This window comes from Scyliorhinus canicula, chromosome 21, assembly GCF_902713615.1.
Source record: "Scyliorhinus canicula chromosome 21, sScyCan1.1, whole genome shotgun sequence".
NCBI lineage: Eukaryota > Metazoa > Chordata > Chondrichthyes > Carcharhiniformes > Scyliorhinidae > Scyliorhinus > Scyliorhinus canicula.
The window spans coordinates 11,183,852-11,197,046 of NC_052166.1; positions in this window are offsets into that span (position 1 = coordinate 11,183,852).

The following is a 13,195-nucleotide window of genomic DNA, read 5'->3' on the forward strand; positions in this document are numbered from 1 at the left end:
TTAATTGGAGAAAAAATAATTGGGTACACTCAATTTAAAACATGAAATAAATGCAATTGCTTTTGAAATGCTTTGCAAACCCACTTTCCAATCAGACATTATGTTCGATGATAATTGGTTTGAACAATGAAGTCGGGTTTCAAGGAGTGTGTTAAATGAGGAACGTGATAGGGTAAGATGTAGGATTTTATGGGGGTAATTCCAAAAGTCAATGTCAAAGTAGCTGGTGACAGGACCAGCAAGTGTACGGATTAAAATTGGGGAAACGCAGGAGCCGCGATGGGAGGACTGCATTTATCATGGATCGTTCCACCGGTTGGGGAATATTGCAGAGGTATGGTAGGGAAAATCTATAGAGGTTTTTAAAAACAAGGATGCAAATTTTAAAATCAATGCATTGTTCGTCAGTACGGATAGGGGAGACAGAGCTGGGAGATGAATGAGACTTGCTGCGATTTAGTGCAGGGGTAGCAGAGCATGGATGATCTCAAATTACAAAACGTCGAAACTTGGAGAAAAACAGAAATGTATCTCCATTGCCTAATGTAAAAGTATCATCGCAACGAACACGTTTGATTTTGTAATGAGCTGAGGCAGTGGTGGAACTGGGCCACGATATGGAGGTGGGTGGAAGGGGTTTTAGTGCTGCCGCATATATGGGACAGCAGGTCTGTGAGCAGACCAGATCAACTCAGACAGTTAATTAACGTGTTTCACATTCTGAATGGTTTTGATCAATTAGAACCTTTATCCAAAACCTGATTATCAAATGACATGGATTAAAGTTGAAATACCAAATAAGCCATTATTGTGTCAGGCAAGTGTTCTTTCACAGGGAGTGTTACGGATATTTTGTTTTCCTTTGAGGGATATGGGCGTTGCAAGGCGGCCAGCATTCAGTGCACATTCCAAGTTGCTGCTGAGAAGTTGGCGCTGAGTTGCCTCCCTGAATACCTGCAGTGGCTGTGGTGTAGATACAGCACACTGCTATTCTAGAGAATGTTCCAGCTTCCTCGCCCGACGACAGTGAAGGAACCGCTTCTCCCACTGTCCCGCTCTTACAAACAGTTTTCCAGTCACATCCGAGTGATATCAACAACCAGGGGAACTGCCCGCCCACCGCTCTCTGTCCACATCAGCCAGAACCAGCCACATCTCTTTCCAACTCCTTTATCAAGTGCTAAGTCTCAACACCGAGACAGCGCACCAACACCAACCGCTCACTCCCCCCCCCCACCCCACCTCACCTCACTACTCTCCCCCACACCCCACCTCTCTCCACCCACCCCACCTATCCCCCCACCCCACACCTCTCCCCCCACCCCACCTCTCCCCCACCCCACCCCACCCCACACCTCTCCCCCCACCCCACCTCTCCCCCACCCCACCCCACCCCACTACTCTCCCCCATACCCCACCACTCTCCCCCACACCCCACCACTCTCCACCAACCCACCTCTCCCCCATCCCACACCCCTCCCCCCAACCCCACCTCTCCCCCCCACTACTCTCCCCCCCACTACTCTCCCCCCACCCCACCTCTCTCCCCCCTCACTCCTCCCACCCACCTCTCTCCTCCCCTCCTCGCCTCTCTCTATCCCCTCACCCATCTCTCTCCCCCTCTCTCCCCTCCCCTCCCTCCCCCTCCCCCTCCCACTCCCTCCCCCTCCCTCTCCCCTCCCCCTCCCCTCCCCCTCCCTCTCCCCTCCCCCTCCCTCTCCCCTCCCCCTCTCTCTCCCCCCCCCCCTCTCTCTCCCCCCCCTCCCCCTGAGCAGCACGTTAGCATTGTGCATAGCACAATTGCTTCACAGTCCCAGGGTCCCTGGTTCGATTTCAGCTTGGGTCACTGTCTGTGCGGAGTCTGCACGTTCTCCCCGTGTATGCGGGGATTCCTCTGGGTGCTCCTGTTTCCTCCCACAGTCCAAAGATGTGCAGGTTAGGTCGATTGGTCGTGTTAAATTGCCCTTAGTGTTGGGTGGTGTTACTGGGTCATGGGATAGGTTGGAGGTGTTGACGTTGGGTAGGGTGCTCTTTCCAAGAGCCGGTGCAACTGTAAATTCTGATAATCTATGATAACCCCTCCCCATTCTCTCTCCTCCCCGCCCCCTCTCTCTCCACCCTTCTCTCTCTCCTCTTCCCCCTCTCTCTGCTCCCCCTCCCCCTCTCCTCCCACTCTCCCCTCCCCTGTCCTCCCCCTCTCTCCTCCCCTCTCCCCCTCCCCTCTCCCCCCCTCCCCTCTCCCCCTCCCTCCTTCCCCTCTCTCCTCCACCCGCGCTCTCTCTCCTCCCCTCTCTCCTCCCCCTCGCTCGCTCTCTCCCGTCTGTCTCCTCCCCTACACCCCTCTCCCCACTCTCTCCTTCCCTCCTCCCTTTCTCCTGTACCCTCTCTCTTCCCCTTCTCTCTGTCTGTCCTCCCCTACCCCCCTCTATCCTCTCCTTCCTGCTTTATCCTCCCCTCCCCACTCTCTCCTCCCCTCCCTCGCCCTTCCTCCTCTCTTCCCCTCATCCTCTCTTTCCCTCAACCCCTCCTCCTCTCTTCCCCCTCTCTCTTCCCCACTCTCCTCCCCCCTCTCCACCCCTCCCCTCCCCTCCCCGCTGTCTCCTCACCACCTCTCTTCCCCTCTCCCTCTCTCTTACCCTCCCCCTCTCTTCCCATCCCCCTCTTCCCCTACCCCTCTCATTCCCTCCCCCTCCCCTCTACCTCCTCCCCACTCTCCCTCCTCCCCTCCCCCTCTATCTTCCCCTCCCCCTCTCTTCTTCCCCTCCCCTTCTCCCCCCCCCCTCTCTCCCTCTCCCCCCTCCCCCTCTCTCCCCCCCTCTCCCCTCCCCATCTACCTCTCTATTCCCCTACCCCCACTCCCCCTCCCTCCCACTATCTCCCCCCTCTTTCCTTTCCCCCCTCTCTCTCCCCCCTCTCCTCCCTACACCCTCTCTCCTCCTCTCCTCCCCTCCCTCTCTCTCTCCCCCTTTCCTCCCTCCCCCGCTATTCCCCCCTCCCCCTCTCCCCTCTCCCCTCCCCCCCCCCCCCTCTCTTCCCCCTCCCCCTCCTCTTCCCCCCCCCTCTCTTCCTCTCCCCTCTCCCCCTCCCCCTCTTCCCCTCTTCCCCTCCCCATCTCCCTCTCTATTCCCCTCCCCCCCCCAGTTTCCCCATCCCCCCAACTCTTTCCCCCTCTCTCTTACCCCCTCTCTCTCCCCCTCTCCTCCCCTCCACCCTCTATCCTCCTCCCCCCCCTCACTCTCTCTCTCTCCCCCCTTTCCTCCCTCCCCCGCTATTCCCCTCTCCCCTCCCTCTTCCCCTCCCCCCTCTCTCTTCCCCTCCCCCCTCTTTCTTCCCCTCCCCGTCTCTCTTCCCTCCCCACTCTCTCTTCCCCCTCTCTTCCCCTCCCTCCTCTCTTCCCCCTCCCTCTTCCCCCCTCTCCTTCCCCCCTCTCCCTTCCCCTCCCCACTCTCTCTTCCCCCTCTCTTCCCCTCCTCCTCTCTTCCCCCTCCCTCTTCCCCCTCTCCTCCCCCCTCTCCCCCCCTACCCCGCCATCCTCCCCTCACCCCCCCCTCCTCTCTTCCGCCACTCTCTTCCCTCTCTCTTCCCCCCTCTCTCCTCCGCCTCTCTTCCCCCTCTCTCCTCCCCTCCGCTCCATCCTCCCCTTCCCTCCCTCCTACCCTCCCCCTTTCCCCTCCCCCTTTCCCCTCCCCCTTTCTCCTCCCCTCCCACCCTCTCCTCCCCTCCCCTCCCCCCACCCCCTCCCCCCGTCTCCTCCCCTCCCCACTGTCTTCTCCCCTCCCCCCCTCCCTCTCTTCCCCTCTCTTCCCCTCCCTCTTCCCCTCCCCCCTCCTTCCCAGCCCCCCTCTCTCTTCCCCCACCCCCTCTCTCTAACCCCACCCCCTCTCTCTTCCCCTCCCCCTCTCTTCCCCACCCTCTCTCTTCCCCTCCAACTCTTTCTCCCCTTCCCCCTCCTGTCTTCCCCTCCCCCTCTCTTCCCCTCTCCCCCCTCTCTCTTCCCCTCCCCCTCTCTCTTCCCCCTCCCCCTCTCTCTCTTCCCCCTTCACCTCTCTCGTCCCCCCCCCCCTCTCCTTCCCCCTCTCCCCCTCTATATTCTCCTCCCCGCTCTCTTCAACCCTCCCTCTTTCCCCTCCCCCTCTCTCTGCCCGTTCCCCCCCTCGTTCCCCTCCCCCTCTCTTCCCTCCCCCTCCCCCTCCCCCTCTCTCTTCCCCTCCCCCCACTCTCTCCCCCTCTCCTCCCCTCCAAGCTCTCTCCTCCTCTCCTCCCCTCCCCCTTTCCCTCTCCCCCCTTTCCTCCCCTCCGCTCCCCTCTCCGTTCTCTCTCTTTCCTCCCCTCCACCCCTCTCCTCCTCCCCTCCCCTCCCCTCTCCTCCCTCCCCCTCTCTCTTCCCCCCCTCTCTCACCCTCCCTCTCCCCTGCCTCTCTGTCCCCACTCTCTCTCCTCCCCCGCTCTCGCCTCCCCCGTCCCCCTCTGTCTCCCCTTCCCCCTCCCTCCCTCCCACCTCCATTGCCCCCCCCCCCCTCAGAGAGTGGTTACAGTGTGGAATGGACTGCCTGCTGTCGAAACTTTCGGAACTTTCAAGCGGTTATTGGATAGACACATGGAGCACACCAAATTGATAGGGAGGCGGGTAGCTTGACTATGGTATCGGACAAAGCTCGGCACAACATCGAGGGCCGAAGGGCCTGCTCTGTGCTGTACTGTTCAAGTTCTATGAGTCGCCCATAGCCACCATTAACACACACCGCCCCCCCCACGCCAAACCGCCCCCCCCAACTAATGTTTGATGTTATCCAGTTCTTGAAAGTGCATAATGAATAATGCCCATTAATTGTAGAGCCCCCATATTGTAGAGCCTCCTTGCCTTCAGTTCAAACTTAACCTTCTCAAGGTTCAAGAATTCCAACAGGTCCCCCCGCCACGCCAGAGCACAGGGTGGAGAGGCTGCTCTCCAACCTATCCCACTACTCTCCCCCACACCCCACCTCTCTCCACCCACCCCACCTCTCCCCCACCCCACACCTCTCCCCCCACCCCACACCTCTCCCCCCACCCCACCTCCCTCCCCCCAACCCCACCTCTCCCCCAATACTCTCCACCCCAACTACTCTCCCCCCACCCCACCTCTCTCCCCCCTCACTCCTCCCCCACCCCACCTCTCTCCTCCCCTCCTCGCCTCTCTCTATCCCCTCACCCCATCTCTCTCCCCCTCCCTCTCTCTCCCTCCCCCTCTCTCCCCCCCCCCCCCCCCTCCCCCTGGGCAGCACGTTAGCATTGTGCATAGTACAATTGCTTCACAGTCCCAGGGTCCCTGGTTCGATTTCAGCTTGGGCCACTGTCTGTGCGGAGTCTGCACATTCTCCCCGTGTGTGCGTGGGTTTCCTCTGGGTGCTCCTGTTTTCTCCCACAGTCCAAAGATGTGCAGGTTAGGTAGATTGGTCGTGTTAAATTGCCCTTAGTGTTTGGGTGGTGTTACTGGGTCACGGGGATAGGTTGGAGGTGTTGACCTTGGGTAGGGTGCTCTTTCCAAGAGCCGGTGCACTGTAAATTCTATGATAATCTATGATAAACCCCTCCCCATTCTCTCTCCTCCCCGCCCCCCTCTCTCTCCTCCCTTCTCTCTCTCCTCCCCTTCCCCATCTCTCTGCTCCCCCTCCCCCTCTCCTCCCACTCTCACCCCTCTCCTCCCCCTCTCTCCTCCCCTCTCTCCCCTCCCTCCTTCCCCTCTCTCCTCCACCCACGCTCTCTCTCCTCCCCTCCCCTCTCTCCTCCTCCCCCTCTCGCTCTCTCTCCCGTCTCTCTCCTCCCCTACACCCCTCTCCCCACTCTCTCCTTCCCTCCTCCCTCTCTCCTCTCCCCTCCCCCCCTCCCCCTCTCTCCACCCCCTCTCTCTCCTCCCCTCCCCCTTTCTCCTGTACCCTCTCTCTTCCCCATCTCTGTCTCTCCTCCCCTACCCCCCTCTATCCTCTCCTTCCTGCTTTATCCTCCCCTCCCCCTCTCTCCTCCCCTCCCTCTCCCTTCCTCCTCTCTCTCCCCTCCCCTCTCTTTCCCTCAACCCCTCCCCCTCTCTTCCCCACTCTCTTCCCCCTCTCTCCTCCCCTCCCCCCCTCTCCTCCCATCCCTCCTCCCCTCGCCCATCCCCCCCCCTCTCCCTCTTCTCCCACCCTCTCCACCCCTCCCCCTCCCTCCTTCCCCCTCTCCTCCCCTCCCTCCCCGCTGTCTCCTCACCACCTTTCTTCCCCTCTCCCTCTCTCTTACCCTCCCCCTCTCTTCCCATCCCCCTCTTCCCCTACCCTCTCATCCAACCCCCTCCCCTCTACCTCCTCGCCACTCTCTCCCTCCCCTCCCCCTCTCTCTTCCCCTCCCCCTCTCTCTTCCCCTCCCCCTCTCTCTTCCCCTCCCCCTCTCTCCCCCCCCCCTCTTCCCCTCCCCATCTACCTCTTTATTCCCCTCCCCCTCCCCCCACTATCTCCCCCCTCTCTTTCCCCCCTCTCTCTCCCCCCTCTCCTCTCCTACACCCTCTCTCCTCCTCTCCTCCCCTCCCTCTCTCTCTCCCCTCTTTCCTCCCTCCCCCGCTATTCCCCTCTCCCCCCGCTATTCCCCTCTCCCCCCTCTCTTCCCCCTCTCCCCTCCCCTCCATCCTCCCCTCCCCCTCTCTCTTCCCCTCCCCCTATCTTCCCCTCCCCCTCTTCTCCCCCTCCCCCTCTTCCCCTCCCCATCTCCCTCTCTATTCCCCTCCCCCCACTCTCCCCATCCCCCCAACTCTCTCCCCCCTCTCTTCCCCCCTCTCTCCCCCCCCTCCCCTCCACCCTCTATCCTCCTCTCCTCCCCTCCCCTCCCTCTCTCTCTCTCCCCCCTTTCCTCCCTCCCCCGCTATTCCCCTCTCCCCTCCCTCTTCCCTTCCCCCCCTCTCTTCCCCTCCCCGGTCTCTCTTCCCTCCCCACTCTCTCTTCCCCCTCTCTTCCCCTCTCTCCTCTCTTCCCCCTCCCTCTCCCCCCTCTCTCTCTTCCCCCTCTCTCCCCCTCTCTCCCCCAACTCCGCCACCCTCCCCTCACCCCCTCCTCTCTTCCCCCCCTCTCTTCCCTCTCTCTTCCCCCCTCTCTCCTCCCCCCTCTCTCCTCCCCTCCATCCTCCCCTTCCCTCCTTCCTACCCTCCCCCTTTCTCCTCCCCTCCCACCCTCTCCTCCCCTCCCCTCCTCCCCACCCACCCCTCCCCCGTCTCCTCCCCTCCCCACTGTCTTCTCCCTTCTCCCTCTCTTCCCCTCTATTCCCCCTCTTCCCCTCCCCCCTCTTTCCCAGCTCCCCTCATTCTTCCCCCGCCCCCTCTCTCTTCCCCCACCCCTCTCGCTTCCCCTCCCCCTCTCTTCCCCACTCTCTCTCTTCCCCTCCCCCTCTTTCTCCCCTTCCCCCTCCTGTCTTCCCCTCCCCCTCTCTTCCCCTCTCCCCTCTCTCTTCCCCTCCCCCTCTCTCTTCCCCTCCCCCTCTCTCTTCCCCTTCACTTCTCTCTTCGCCCCTCCGCCTCTCTTCCCCTCCCCCTCTATAGTCTCCGCCCCTCTCTCTTCACCCTCTCATCTTCCCCTCACCCTCTCTCTTCCCCCCTCTTCCCTCCCCCTCTTCCCCTCCCCCCTCTTCCCCTCCCCCTCCCCCTCTCTCTTCCCCTCCCCCCACTCTCTCTCCCCCTCTCTCTTCCCCCTCTCTCCCTCCCTCTCCTCCCCTCCAAGCTCTCTCCTCCTCTCCGTCCCCTCCCCCCTCTCCATCTCCCCCATTTCCTGTCCGTCCTCCCCTCTCCGTTCTCTCTCTTTCCTCCCCTCCACCCCTCTCCTCCTTCCCCCTCCCCCTCCCCTCTCTCCCTCCCCCCTCTCTCTTCCCCCCCCCCTCTCACCCTCCCTCTCCCCTGCCTCTCTGTCCCCACTCTCTCTCCTCCCCCTCTCTCTCTCCTCCGTCCCCCTCTGTCTCCCCTTCCCCCTCCCTCCCTCCCACCTCCATTGCCCCCCCCCCCCTCAGAGGAGTGGTTACAGGTGTGGAATGGACTGCCTGCTGTGATAGTGGAGAACCTTTCCGGAACTTTCAAGCGGTTATTGGATAAACACATGGAGCACACCAAATTAATAGGGAGGCGGGTAGCTTGACTATGGTATTGGACAAAGCTCGGCACAACATCGAGGGCCGAAGGGCCTGCTCTGTGCTGTACTGTTCAAGTTCTATGAGTCGCCCATAGCCACCATTAACACACACCGCCCCCCCACGCCAAACCGCCCCCCAACTAATGTTTGATGTTATCCAGTTCTTGAAAGTGCATAATGAATGATGCCCATTAAATGTATAGAGCCCCCGTATCCTTGCCTTCAGTTCAAACTTAACCTTCTCAAGGTTCAAGAATTCCAACAGGTCCCCCCGCCACGCCAGAGCACAGGGTGGAGAGGCTGCTCTCCAACCTATCAGGATCCGCCTTCGGGCGATCAACGAGGCAAAGGCTACAACATCTGCCTCCGCACCCGTTTCCAACTTTGGGTGGTCCGACACCCCGAATATGGCCTTCCAGGGGCCCAGGTCAAGTTTCACATGCATCACTTCAGAAATTACCCGAAAAACCTCCTTCCAGTAATCCTCTAGCTTTGGACACGACCAAAACATACAAACGTGATCAGAGGAAGAGTTGGGAGAGGATATGGAGGAGGGGTTCTGATGTGAGGTGTTCCGGGGAGTGAATGCCTCCACCTCATGCACGAGTTTGGGGCGAATACAGCTGAAGGTGATTTACAGAGCACACCTCACGAGTGTGAGGAGGAGCTGATTCTTTGAAGGAGTAGAAGATCTGTGTGAACGTTGCGGGGATTGGGGGGGGGCGGGGTGGGGGGGGTCCGACTAAAGGGTCCGACTCCACTCTCACAGCAAGCAGTCCATTCCACAGCATAACCACTCTCTGAGTAAAGAACCTACCTCGCACGTCCCTCCTATATCTCCCACCCCGAACCTTATAGTTATGCCCCCTTGTAACAGCTATATCCACCCGAGGAAATAGTCTCTGAACGTCTACTTCATCATAGAATTTACAATGCAGAAGGAGGCCATTCGGCCCATCGAGTCTGCACCAGCTCTTGGAAAGAGCAGCCTACCCAAGGTCACACCCGCCCCCTATCCCAATAACCCAGTAACCCCACCCAACACTAAGGGCGATTTTGGACACTAATGGCAATTTATCATGGCCAATCCACCTAACCTGCACATCTTTGGACTGTGGGAGGAAACCGGAGCACCCGGAGGAAACCCACGCACACACATAAGAACATAAGAACATAAGAACATAAGAACTAGGAGCAGGAGTAGGCCATCTGGCCCCTCGAGCCTGCTCCGCCATTCAATTAGATCATGGCTGATCTTTGTGGACTCAGCTCCACTTTCCGGCCCGAACACCATAACCCTTAATCCCTTTATTCTTCAAAAAACTATCTATCTTTACCTTAAAAACATGTAATGAAGGAGCCTCAACTGCTTCACTGGGCAAGGAATTCCATAGATTCACAACCCTTTGGGTGAAGAAGTTCCTCCTAAACTCAGTTCTAAATCTACTTCCCCTTATTTTGAGGCTATGCCCCCTAGTTCTGCTGTCACCCGCCAGTGGAAACAACCTGCCCGCATCTATCCTATCTATTCCCTTCATAATTTTAAATGTTTCTATAAGATCCCCCCTCATCCTTCTAAATTCCAACGAGTACAGTCCCAGTCTACTCAACCTCTCCCCATAATCCAACCCCTTCAGCTCTGGGATTAACCTCCACATGGGGAGGATGTGCAAACTCCGCACAGACAGTGACCAAGGCTGGAATCGAACCTGGGCCCCTGGAGCTGTGAAGCAATTGTGCTATCCACAATGCTACCGTGCTGCCTCTCATCATCTTATAAACATCTATTAAACCACCCCCCCCCCCCCCCTTGCAACGTTCACACACATTTTCTACTCCTTCAAAGAATCGGCTCATCCTCGCCCTCGTGAGGTGTGCTCTGTATACCACCTTCAGCTGTATCAGCCCCAACCGCACACATGAGGTGGAGGCATTCACTCTCCGGAGCCCCTCACATCATAACCTCTCCAGCTCTTCCTCCCACTTTGCTTTGATCCCTTCCAGTGGTGCCTTCTCTTCCAAAATAGCTCTGTAAACCGCTGACACTACTCCCTTCTCCAGTCTCCCTGTCGTCAGCACCTCCTCCAGCAATGTGGAGGCTGGGTCCTCCAGGAAGTTCTGTATCTCCTTTCCGGCAAAATCTCGAACCTGCATGTATCTAACATTTCCCCCTGCTCCAGCCATACTTCAATCCTGCAAACCGACCCCTAAGAAACAAATCCTGCAGTGTCATAATCCCCTTCTCCTCCCATTTCCGAAAAATTCCATCCCACCTCCCTGGCTCAAATCTGTTTTCCCCCCCAAATCGGCTTTTCCCTTGACCATGCCCCCAACCCGACGTCTTGGCAAAACTGACTCCAAATTCTCAATTAAGCTATTAGTACCGGACTTCCTAAGTACTTCCCGGAGGCTATCATGAGTGGCTCTGTTGCTCGTGTTTCAATCCCGACCCCTGCACAAACGCTCCTCCATTCTACCCACTGGGAATCAACCCCTCTGACCCAGCTCCGCACCTTCTCAACATTCGCCGCCCAGTAATAATACATCAGGTTCGGAAGACCCAAACCCCCTGCCTGCCTTCCCCTCTGTAGCAGCACCTTTCTAACTCTGGCCACCTTCCCTCCCCATATGAACGCCGTAATCATTCCCTCAATCTCTCTGAAAAAAGCCTTTGGCAAGAAAATCGGTAGGCATTGAATAATAAACAGAAACCGCGGCAACACGTTCAGTTTAACCGCCTGTTAACCGACCCACCAGTGCCAGAGGGAGACCATCCCACCTTGCCAGGATGGCTTTCACTCTCCTCATCAAACTAGAAATGATGTAACTGTGAAGCCCCCCCCCCCCCCACTCCCGGACAACCTGCACCCCCAGGTACCTGAAGTGAGTCCCTGCCCTACAGAATGGCAGCCCCCCCCCACTACCCCCAGCACCCCTGCCCCCACCCCCGGCCGAGACACCACCAAATACTCACTCTTGTCTCGATTACGTTTGTACCCCGAGAAAGGCCCAAACACTTGAAGCAGCTCCAATATTCCCCTTATCTACACACTAGGTTATGACACGTATAACAGCAAGTCATCGGCATATAAGGACACCCTATGCTCTATATCCCGCATTATTCTTTTCCATACCACCGAGATTTTTAATGCAATGGCCAACAGCTCAATCATGAGAGCCGACAGCAGGGGGGAGATAGGACATCCCTGCATCGTCCCACGATGGATAGAAAAGTTCACATTCAGAAGTGATATGGGCCGATAGACCCACACTCAGTCATAGATATCATAGAATTTACAGTGCAGAAGGAGGCCATTCGGCCCATCGAGTCTGCACCAGCTCTTGGAAAGAGCACCCTACCCAAGGTCAACACCTCCACCTTATCCCCATAACCCAGTAACCCCACCCAACACTAAGGGCAATTTTGGACACTAACGGCAATTTATCATGGCCAATCCACCTATCCTGCACATCTTTGGACTGTGGGGGGGGAACCGGATCACCCGGAGGAAACCCACGCACACACGGGGAGGATGTGCAGACTCCACACAGACAGTGACCCAAGCTGGAATCGAACCAGGGACCCTGGAGCTGTGAAGCAATTGTGCTATCCACAAGGCTACCGTGCTGCTAAGTCGGATCCTTATTTTTTTTAGCAACAGGGAAATCGAAGCCTGCCCCAATGTTTGTGGCGACACCCCCTTCCCTATCGCCTCTTCAAACATCCCCACCATCAGGGGTGCCAACTTATCCTTGAATTTTTTATAATATTCCACCAGAAGCCCATCCGGCCCTGCCACCTTCCCCTTCCGGCATCCTCCCAATCGCAATCTTTATCTCCTGCACTATTGCTCCTTCTAATGTAGCCCTGTCCCCTCCCCTAACCTCGGGTACTCCAACCCATCCAGAAATTCCTGCATTTCACGGTCTCCCCCAGGTGGCTTTGACCTGTACAACCTCTCATAAAATTCCTCAAAAACCTTGTTAATCAGATCCGGAGCCACCATCAACTTCCCTGCCCTATCCCTCACCTGCACAATTTCCCTTGCTACTGCTTCCCTCTAACATACCTGCCTTATCTCCATGTTCGTAAACTGCACCCCTTGCTCGTCTCAGTTGGCACACGGCCTTCCAGGCAGATAGTCGGCCAAAGCTCGCCTGTCGTTCCTTCCTCTTTTCCAGTTTTTCTGGGTCCCCATCCTCTGCATAACTCCTATCTACCTCCAACATCTCATCTATTACCCTCTGCCGCTCCAACGTCCCCTCTTTGTTCACCCTGGCCTTAAACAAAATCAACTCCCGCTCACCACCGCCTTTAGAGCCTCCCAGATGACTGTGTTCGACACCTCACCCATACAGTTGAAACCTACATATTCCTTAATTACCTTTTCAATTTTCTCACATAATACTTGGTCCCCCAAAAGTCCCACATCTAATTTCCCCCCTGGTCTCTGCGCTACCCCCTTCTCCAGCACCATATCCAGCCAATTCACAGCTCCAGGGTCCCTGGTCCGATTCCGGCTTGGATCACTGTCTGCACATCCTCCCCATGTGTGTGTGGGTTTCCTCTGGGTGCTCCGGTTTCCTCCCACAGTCCAAAGATGTGCAGGTTAGGTGGATTGGCCATGATAAATTGCCCTTAGTGTCCCTTAGTGTTGGGTGGGGTTACTGGGTTATGGGGATAGGGTGGAGGTGTTAACCTTGGCTAGGGTGCTCTTTCCAGGAGCAGGTGCAGACTCGATGGGCTGAATGGCCTCCTTCTGCACTGTAAATTCTATGATCTGTGATCTGACACTGCAATTGCCGAGTTTTCCGACCATTAACCCCAGCCAGTAAAGCCTTCCCCACCATGGAAAAGTCGATCCGCGAGTATACATTATGGACTGCTGAGTAATACTAGTACTCCCGTTCCCTCAGGTTCAGAAACCTCAACGGGTCCACCCCTCCCATTTCCATCATTAGCCCTGCCAACGCCTTCGTGCCCCCTGATGGGACCAGCGAGCGCGGCCGTGACCTGTCCAACCTTGGCTCCTGCATCAAGTTAATCACTGAGTGTCTTTAAGACAGAGGTACAT